This window comes from Wolffia australiana, chromosome 3, assembly GCF_029677425.1.
Source record: "Wolffia australiana isolate 7733 chromosome 3, ASM2967742v1".
NCBI lineage: Eukaryota > Viridiplantae > Streptophyta > Magnoliopsida > Alismatales > Araceae > Wolffia > Wolffia australiana.
In genome coordinates, this window is record NC_135837.1 from 22,888,767 (window position 1) to 22,899,476 (window position 10,710).

Here is a 10,710-nt window from a genome sequence, read left to right on the forward strand (position 1 = left end):
ATCATCATATGGTTCAATTTCTCCTAACTTCCTTGGTTTATGTCAGGAAGAACCACACTAACATTTGGAATAATTTACTCTGATTTGTCAAACTTTTCAATTCTGTCATATTACAGACGAGGTTATAAAAATGCTACTATTTCCCTTTAGTCTTTGGGATAAAACTAGAGGTTGTCTTACATCTTTATCTGTGAACTTCAATTCTTGGAAGGAAATGGAAGTCACATTCTTAAAGAAGTTTTATTTTATTGGAAAAATGAATCCATATTGAAGAGCGATAAGAGAATTTTGTCAAGGGCTGGATGAATCCCTAGGTATTGATAATCTGAGAACTAGGGGTATAGGTTATTGATACTAAGTATCACTAACCTAGGTGGAGTGTGGAGTTCCCTAGATTTATCAATGAATTTATATTCCTCACTGATAGGGGAGCAAGGGTCAAATCATATAGAGCAACTAGAACAAATTTGAGTGGATTTAAGCTAAAAATGATTGTGTAAGAATTGCAGGAATTATATTCACTTTTATTTTGATTAAATGGAGTGTAAAGAACAGTGAATTATGAATTCCCCCATCTGAATAATTTTTATTGAGTATAGAAAAATTCAGGTAATTTAAAAACAATTTTTAGTGAATTTAGGTATTTTTATAGATTTTATTCATCAGAATTAAATCGGGAACAAATTCAGAAGAAAATAACCGACTTGTTCTTCTTGAACAAATCTTGGTCTTAATGTAATTTCGACCAAGATTTGCAAGATTCTGTTTTACCCCACAATTGTGGGATCTCTAATTGTTGTGAATGGAATTGGGTGTATTATGGAGCAAAGAACACCCAATTCCCACAGGTCAGGTGGTCTAGAGAGAGAAAGAGCCCTTAATCTTGATTTCTACCGCAAGAAATCAATATTAGCCAAGAAGGAGAAGGGTAGAGAAAGAAAGAATTTGCTTACCTGGCTGATAGGCCCCTCCTTCCGCCTCTGCAAGCCCAAGATGCTTCTCACTTCTTGGCTCACTCGGCAACTCCAATGTAGGGAGAGAGAGAGAGAGGAGGGAACCCTTGGGAGAGGGAGTAGAGAGAGAAGGACCTCTCTCCCACCTAGGCCTTGTCAGCTCCCCTTCCACTTGGCCCTTGCTAAATCTCAGAACTCTAAAGAGGGAGAGGGGAAGAAAAGAATCTTCTCACCCTTTTACTAATATTCCAAATGAAAATTCAGAATGTATTTTACAAAGGAGTCAAAAAGTATTTATAGGCATGCCTTAGATAATGGATCAATTTGATGGTTGAGATTTGGGCTAAGACATAGGCCCATTAGTTCCCCTTCCATAAGATCTGAATCCTTTTAAAGGGTCTCTTGGAACTCCTTGGATCTTCTCTCAAGAGGGAGGCCCATTAGCCCAATGAGATCTCCTTTAGCTTTATGAAGAGTCCCTTGGTCCTTCCATGAGAGCAATTTTCCTAGTCCTGAAAAGGGCCCAAAATTCTCCAAAGAAGAGGTTAGATTCAGGCCACTTGGCTGATTGGCCAAGTGGGTCACATTAAGTACAAAAAACTATACTTTTATACTATTTAAAAGATGAATATATGTGGAGAGTTCTAACATGATATGCCACTAAATTCACATGCTCCAAGTAAGGATTAAATATGAAATGAGAATAAAATGTGCCTTAGTGAACTCTTATTTACTACCTTTATATTGAGTTATCAGTATCATGACATTAAATAATAAACATATACATGAGAGATTTGAGATACTTAAAAGAAATGCATGAAATTTAGCTTTGACTGAGTTACAAGATATTTACACAATTCTAGGTCTTATTCCAAAATCGTATGGGAAGAATTAACCCAAAAAATGTAAAGTGTTAAATGTTATGATTTTCTTAGAAAATTTCCAAATATTTTGAGGAATCCTAGGGATGAAGTTTATCCTAGTCATTGTAGGGAGTTAAGATGTAGTCAAGAAGTTTTTTTTAGTAAAAAATATAATTTTACTTTGTTGTCATTAATACATGGAGATAGAAACTCCCAGAGGTTTAGGGTAGTTGTAGAGAAATAGCTTAAATATAGAGGGAGGAGAACCAACCTATGAAAGTTCTAGGGCTCTCTGTGGCCTGTTTGCAGACTTTTGTGGATATTTTAGCGGGCCCAAAAGGTGGTTTCCATCACCGTGGCTCTGCCTATGAGATGATTTTCAACATTTAATATATATATATATATAAATAGATGAAAAAAGTGTAACATCATTACCTCGTTACACCCTTGTGAAGTGCTTAGAAGTGTTTATCCTTGGCTCATCCGTTTCTGGTAGAAAGAAGGTACAATCTGAGTGAAATATAAGAGGCACTTGGATATCAAGACTTGAACATCAGCATTCAAGGAAACTAGGATCATCCACCTTCATTTCCCCCCACTTTCCCTTCATTGTATATCACTTTCTCTCTGTAGAAAAAATATTTATGTCGCTAAAATTGACATACTATCTTTATTTTTACTCCTAGAATGTCATAGAATTTTTCACCCATTTACCCTTACAATTCTCACACCATTTTTTTCCATTGAAAATTTGTTTTAAAAATAAGTATATTTTTTGTTGCACCTCATTCAACTCCATTCTATGGATAGGCAAATTTAAAATAATTCCTGATTACCATAGGATGATCTATAGCCGTCGTGGAATCCCATAACCTAGGAGCCCATGACTATGAACGGATGCTAGAAGCACTGCCCGCGGACGCCAATCATCATTGCCAACTGCCAATTGCCAAAAAGGTTATATTTTTGTTTTTACATTAAAAAAATAAATACATATTAAATTTTTTATTTCTATTCATTCGAGACTTTAATAAAAATTCTCGGATGATCCCTATGAAATTTATTTAACATTTAAATTTCATTTATGTTTCATATAATTATATATAATATAAATAATATGTATTTATCTTGTTGGGTTCTGGTTAGAGGAAAGAAAACGTTTTTCTATGCAACGGAAGTTGTGATTGATGAAAAATAGATCTCTAGAACATCATACATCAGATGTAACTTGTGGAAAACTTGTTCTACCCTCAACTTGCTGCCTTGGAAATTTATGTGAAGTAGCTCGTGTCCTGCTTCTAGAAGTATCCATGCGATCAAGTTGCTCTTTGATCTCCACTTCCTCTACAATTGCTTCTGAAGTTCTTTTTCATCTTCTCACCATGAAGACTCTCTTATTAGATGAATAGAGAAAACTGAGAAGGAAGAAAGGGGAGGAATCTCTATTTGGCATGGGTGCCTAGAATAAGTGCCCCACCCTTATTTATATTTCACTTAGGATTTTTCATGAAAACCTATTAAGTAAAATATATCTACCGATTCCCCAATGATCTTATTCGTGTGACCCATGTATCATTCTAGTTAATAGCTTTTGAGGCCCAATAAAAATTACTGGTCAACCATATTAATTAACCATATAAACATATTATTTAATTAATTGAGAATCAATTTAACCAAATTGATGGGTTAAGTTTCTAGCCAGTGGGGTGCCAAGCTACTCCTCGTGCTCTAGATGATACTAAGTAGTGCTTGAACTCTCTCATGGAACCTTTACCATCATTGGTTAGCATATATGTATAATCGTTCATCGGTGCGAGACTCCCAAATGACTAGGGGTATGGTTAATCATCAAATCTTAATCCGTCATTTCTATCAGTAGTGATGCGTAACCAAGATCATTGGATAACACCTCTTATATCCTCACTACCCTGGTAAGGGATTTAGCTGCATCATATTCCTTGAGTCAATCTCCTTTTATACCAATGGCAGATGATCGTGCCTTGACGATTCAATGACCTCTGCGTGCGTCTTACTGCATCCATGTTAAGCCTTGTTTGAATCATAAAGGTAGGGACTCATAAGCAGTAGTAAAAAAATAATTTTCCATCAACAAGATGTCATTGGTGTCTCAGGTCAATGGATCACTTATACAACTGTGACATGAGTCAACCTAATTGAGATTTTAGTATAATACCATCCTAGAACTTATAAGGATCAATTCAGTAAAATCTTTCTCCAAAGAGCATCCACCATTTGTCATTAGTGTATCAACATTAACAGCCAAGGATAAGATAGTGCTATTTATCTATCCAGATAATTTGATGTCCGTCTTGACTATCCATCGCAAAGGAATATTTAGAATACATGTTTAAGGACTGATAAGAAAAATTTTACTATAATTAACTAGGTCAATTATGATCATATCTAATCAAGATTAAATCTATCAAAACTCTATTCCAAATTGCTTGAATTAAATCCTTTAACTCTGTCTCCCTGTGGATGATCCCTCTACTCATCATGTACACCTTAAGATAAAAGGTTCATTATAATTATTATTGTATAACTTCATTACAAACAACAATTATAATTAACTATGTTAATATTTATAATGAATCATTTTTCTTAAAATGTACATGATGAGTAGAGGGGTCATCCACAGGGAGGCAGAATTCAAAGATTTAATCCAACCAATTTAGAATGGATATTTTTTATATTTAATCTTGATTAGAGATGATCTTTAGGGAAGATCATTTCTCCAAGATAAAATGGGGATGATGTCTATTGATTTTCTTTGTAAATAAAGGGTGGATCCTTAGATATCACAAGGTAAGAAAACTAAGGAGGTAGGAGAGAGAGGAGAGAATAGAATTTAAATCCACACTTAATTAAAACCTGATACTCAAAAGAAGATCTAGAATCAAAAGTGGAATGAGATAAGGGAAGTACTTATTATAGGGATTTAAATAGTAATGATTGTTGAAGAATGTAGTTATTTAGAGTAAGTGAGGAATAGAAAATCCATCTAATTTTTAAGGTATTTTTATCTATAATACTAAATTATTATCATTAGCTAAATTTTCTATTAAATCAAGACAAAGTATAGTACATTTTGCTCTAGCCAAGGCGATTTTGGAGAATATAAATCAAGATCAATCAATAAATAAAATGAAAATAAAATTAAAATACGAGGATAAATTTGATCCAAGGCCAGATCCCCTCCAAGTGAAGACTGTAGTCGAGCATCCCAGAATAAAAAATAGAGATCAAAGTTAGGAATTTATACTTAGGGAAAGGGGTGAGACAATTCAACTTTCCCCCCTGAATTCCTTAATTTTCTTTTATTTTAGGGCTTTTCTCGTTGATCCATCCATATGAATGGAAAGATGATATAATGAAGAACTAGTCCTCAAAATTTGAGCTCAATCTGACAGTTGGATCTTCCGATATCAAGGTTTGGATCTAGACCAAAATTTGGCCTTTTCTCTCTCCCCAACATTTGTAGAAAAAACCCTCCATTTTTGCCAATTATATTTTGATGCTGGTCTTAGAATATATGTGATGGCGCACGCCATCAAGTGTCATCATCGGCGTCAACCGCACCGCGCACGCCCTCGACGTCAACGACCGGGTGAAAGGCACTCAGTCATCGTTTTGTTCGTATCGCTTTCTCTCTCGTGTGTTTTAGTTTTTCCCGTTCTGGTTGTGTCGCTTTCATCATGTTTCGTCGTGTTTGCGACGCTCTCTCGTCCGTGGTTTTGCCGTCAAGGAGATGGGCCTCTCTCTAGCCTATTCCCCTTGACTCTTCTCCATTTCCCCCTTTTATGTTCATCTTTGTTTGTAAAGGGGAGCCCATTTACAAGGGCGCCCCAAAAGGACCCGTTTGGCCCGTTAGGGGCCTATCTTTCCCCCCCTTATAAGGGAAAGGGTGGGCGCCCTAATGTTCAGACCCCCCTTTTTCCACTTTGGCATTTCGTCGAACAGTTCGTGGGTCTCCCGTCCTCGTTTTGAGAAGAACAGAAAGAAGAGGAAGAAGAGGGAAGAAGGAGAAGGGAGAGGAGAAGAGAGAAGAAGAGGGAAGAAGAAGAAGAGGGAGAGGAAGAAGAGGAGGAACGGCCGCCCCTGCCACGTTCGTGCGCCGCCCCGCGCGCCGCCGCCTCCGTTCGCGCGCCGCCCCGCGTGCCGCCGCCACCGTGCTGCCGCTCCGCTCACGCCCTCGCCAAGCCGTCGTCCCGTGTCGGGCTCGCCGTGACCGCCGTCGTCCGACCGCGGCAACCGCCCCGCCGTGCTCGCGACGTCACTCCCCCACGCCGCTCGCCGACGACCATGCCGCCCTGCACCGCTCCGCGCCGCCCTGCACGCAACCGCCAACTCCGCTTGAACGGCGTTCCGACGCCTAACCCCTTGACGACCGAACTTTACGATTCGCTCCGGCACCTCCGCTGCACGTCGAGCCGCCGTGACCTCTCTGGCGCCCCCATCACCCAACCCGCTCCGGTACGCCAGTGACGAAGACGAGATCCTGCATCACGAGCCCCGTCGACGAGGTACGCCGTCCTCTTCCGTCGCTCGTTGATTTATCCTTTGCAGTATATCTTCGCCCCGTCTCCACCGCGCTCAGGCTAGGTAGGTGAGCGAGGTTAAACGAGAGAAACTAAGTTCTGAGTGTCTTACCGGTGCGGACGAGTACGTTCGTTACGTGCGAGCCCAACGGACTGAGTCCGTTCGGCCGTAGATGCCTTTGTCACTCTGACGAGGTTTGAGAGGCCCCCATGGCCGTCACCCGGCGACTCCCGTCCAAGCTTGGAGCTCGGCGCCTCCCTCGAGTCGGAGCCTGCACGTACAACACGTAGTACATTTATCCCCGTAGTTACATACCCGTTAGGGTATCGTCGGACGAAAACATCGCCACTCCCGATACGTATCATTTATCGTCGCTGAGCCATCATACTCGGTGATGACAAGACGACGTTCTATACGTACGTCCTGCATCAATATGCCTTTCGATTCTTAATCACCTTCACTGTCTCACCTATTTCGCTTGAAAAATTACAATAATAAAAATCCAATATGTGTGAAATTAATACTATAAATTGCATGTTATCAAGGACTAGTGGTCATTGTATTATGATCTCATAATAATTCATTAGGTCATTGAAAGTATTCATGAACGTCATTGAAAATTTTCATGGGAATAATAATGATGAAATATTTTATTCAATGAATTTAAATAAAAAGATGGCAATGTGATTGGCTTTATGGCCACATAATATGATTCATCTCTTTTCTAGTTATTATTTATATTTATGATAAAATAGTTATTAACTTTATGCTTGAGTAATGAATCCTATAAATTTCAATATTTTAATAAATTTTAATATTTTTACATTAAAAGTTTATACTATAAATAATATATATTCCAAAATTTATATTTTTTTACTTCTGTAGTTCCTTTTTCATTTAGAAGTTTACAAAAAAATGAAGCTTAATTTCTGCTTCATTGTAGTCTGACTCCTTACTTGCCCAACATAATTTGTAGACTATCTAATTGAAATTATTATTATAACTATTTATGCATAAATGTGAATTAAAATAATGAAAGAAAAAAAAAGAACCAAAATCGCTAAGTTTAGATTCTCGGCATGCAAGTTCCAAAATGTGGCATGACAGGTCACCAGAATGAGTGGAAGTAAATTTGCGAGCTGCTCAAACCAAAAAAAGAGGAAGTAGTTTTTCAGTAGACATCTTGGACACTCATTTGGTTGCACGTGTAGCATTTTGAGGTGCTGATGACCAACTAGAAATGTTGTCACTATAGGTCGGTTTGGAAAACAATCATTCAATTTTCTAATTGTGTAGTGGGGTCCAAAAATATTGTAAAATAAAATAATCAATTTGTATAAATCTTTAAGAATTATTATTGGGGGATTATTGACCTTCCTAATGATGGTTCCAATAATTTGATTAGTTTATTATTGTGGTTCATACTCTTCCTGTTATAGGGGTATAAATATCATTGAAAGAAACTTATATTCCTTAAAATTAATCAGAATAACCATAGAATAAAAAAATCAAGTTGAAACATATTTTTTTCTCATTATTCGTATTGTGTCAGGGGAAGTTATTTTAAGAAACTGGTCGATATATTGATAACATGCTATGGGCTTTCAAAACTTAATTCGAATGTGGTTGGTGCTCCTCATAGGCAGATAACACAAATTTCATGTACGTAAGATTAATTTGTATGATATATGAGCAATATTAATTTTTTTATTAAAATTTTACATTTGGGGCATTAGTTGAATCATTGCACCATTGCCTTCAGTCTGAATTTGGCAGAAATTACTGAATGAATATATTTCATCAATTTAGTTGAAGTGTTATATTTAATCAGGCGTGAACTTAACAGGTCAAAAGTGTTTTGATCCAAAAATTTATCTTGAGATTATATTTTCTTGAAACTTATTTGAGGAATTAAAATAAGCACATTAGGATGAAGGTCCTGTCTCAAAAGCTTGGCCTAAAGGCATAGTCCACCTGCACGAGCCATGGAAGTAGCTTAGGTAGAGCCAAGGCCTAGTACAGAAGGGCATCTCAACATTGGCCTAAGGGCCAGCGTAGCAGTCAAGGCTGGTGCATATATGTCCCAAATCCAGCTTCACCAAGGAGTGAGCTCAAAATTAGGGACCAATAACCAGCCAAAAGCATCTTTAGTGCACAAGAGTCTAGACCAAGGGCATACAATTTATCAACCAGATGATTGCCTTATTGAATATCAGAGAGCATCCCCTATCGTCCTGAGCATTGTCTTTTGTTCGAGGAATAGGTCATTTTCATAAGTATATGAAACCCATTTGCATTTTTTCATCCCTCATTTAACTTTATTAATACATATAAAAATAACAATATCTTATTGATCATCTTAATAATAAAATTTTATGTGTCTCAGCTCATGGACATCTAATGTTCTTATATTATATATAATTAATTTTCATTACTGCTTCTACACCCAAATAGTAGTTTTTCTGTATGCTCTTTCTTAATCTCTTGCGGCTTATTACATTTAAGTATTCTATTCTTGTCTCAAATCCTTATAAAAGTTTTCATGATTTGGTGATCAATTTTATCAAACACCATCATCCTCAATGGACAGCTAGTGATAGCCCAAAAATTCTGATAAATATAACTGAGAAAAAACGTTTGATAACCATTATGTTACCTGTTCTAAAAGCCATAACAATGGGAATTTAATTTTATTAAAAATGAAAATTTAAAATATTATTTAAATAATGATCAATTTGAATATAAATTCATGTAGCGATTAAATTCCATCATGTTGATTTCATACATACTCAATTATAAGATAAAATTTAATTCATAGCATCAAATTTATTAATCAATGATATACGTTATATAACATAAAGGCTGAATTTTAAGTTTCTTTCCATAATTCCATACATTTAATGGAATTTCTCTAGGAATCTGTCATCATACAATTAATTCCAATCTGCACTGGGAAATCACAGAACCAATCGAATGGAAACATAGAATGATCAATCTATCACAAATGGTATCCATCATGGACCTAATAATTCTCTCACCACTCCTAAATGACTAAAGGGGAAGTTTAAACACCAAACCTTTATCCATCATTATAATTAGTGCTGGTCCATAATGGAGATCATTGGAGAGGGTCTCTATAAGAATATCCACCACCCTATAAAGTGTTCAATGCATCTTCTTCATCGGGTCAATCTCCTTATATATCAAGTAGATTGACTTAAGGAATAAGATAATGGTAAGTGTTCCATAGTAGAGTTCAATCAATACTATTTATGTTCTAGAGCACGAGGTGTAACTTGGCACCCCATGGGCTGGAAACCTAACCCTTCGATTAAATTATTTCGATGGTCAGTTCATTTATCTATATATCAATATATTTAAATAGTTATGTTAGTATAGATTGGCCATTAAGGTTACTAATTATACTGATACACAGGCCTAATGGTCAGACACATAAGATCGATGGACATTGATGGACATTGACTTCTTAAAAAATTCCTCAAATAAGTATAAATTGGGGCACCCATTTGAGATGTCCATGCCACCATACCTGTTTTCTTCTTTTCTTCTCATATGTCACCCCCTTTTACTGAGAGTGAAGAGAAAAGATCTAGTAGATATTCAAGAAGAGTTGGAGAAGAAGAAGAGAAGATCCATCATCACATCGATTGCATGGAAACGTCTGGAGGCCGGACATTTGAATTGCATGTGCATGGAAGCAAATTGACTGTAGAATTAGTTTCGTTGAAGGTGATGTGATCATCTTAAGTTTTATAGTTCAATATGATTCGATTTCAATGATTTTTGGACAATTGATCAGCCTTTTTTGGACAATCGATCAACCTACATACACATAGGATCCACATAGTTCTGATAGAGTAGTAAGAAAATGTGATTGGTATGTTGGACATATTGTTATGATTGAAGTCTACACACTCCACCTACGGGATAGTAATCCTTTTTATTTAAGATAAGCATTTTAAAGATTATTGATACTTTCTTGATTTTTAAGAGGGAGTGTTCCACCTAGGGGGACTGTGATCACATTCTTGATACTTTATGAGGAAGACATTCTACACTTTTGAAATGATGTACACATATCTTGATTAGAAAATATGTGACGGTCAAAGTATTCTCCATGAAGGATTTGAGAGAAAAAACCCCGTGTAGGATTATGTATGTGTAGAGATAGATTGACAAGGTTGTTTAAATTTTTCCAATCAATGTACATAGATAGATGATAATCTCAAATTTAGGGGTTTTAATTCGTCGTTGGTAACTGAGATTATTCAATAAAAATATTTTTAACCGTATTTACAAAAGAATATTTAGTT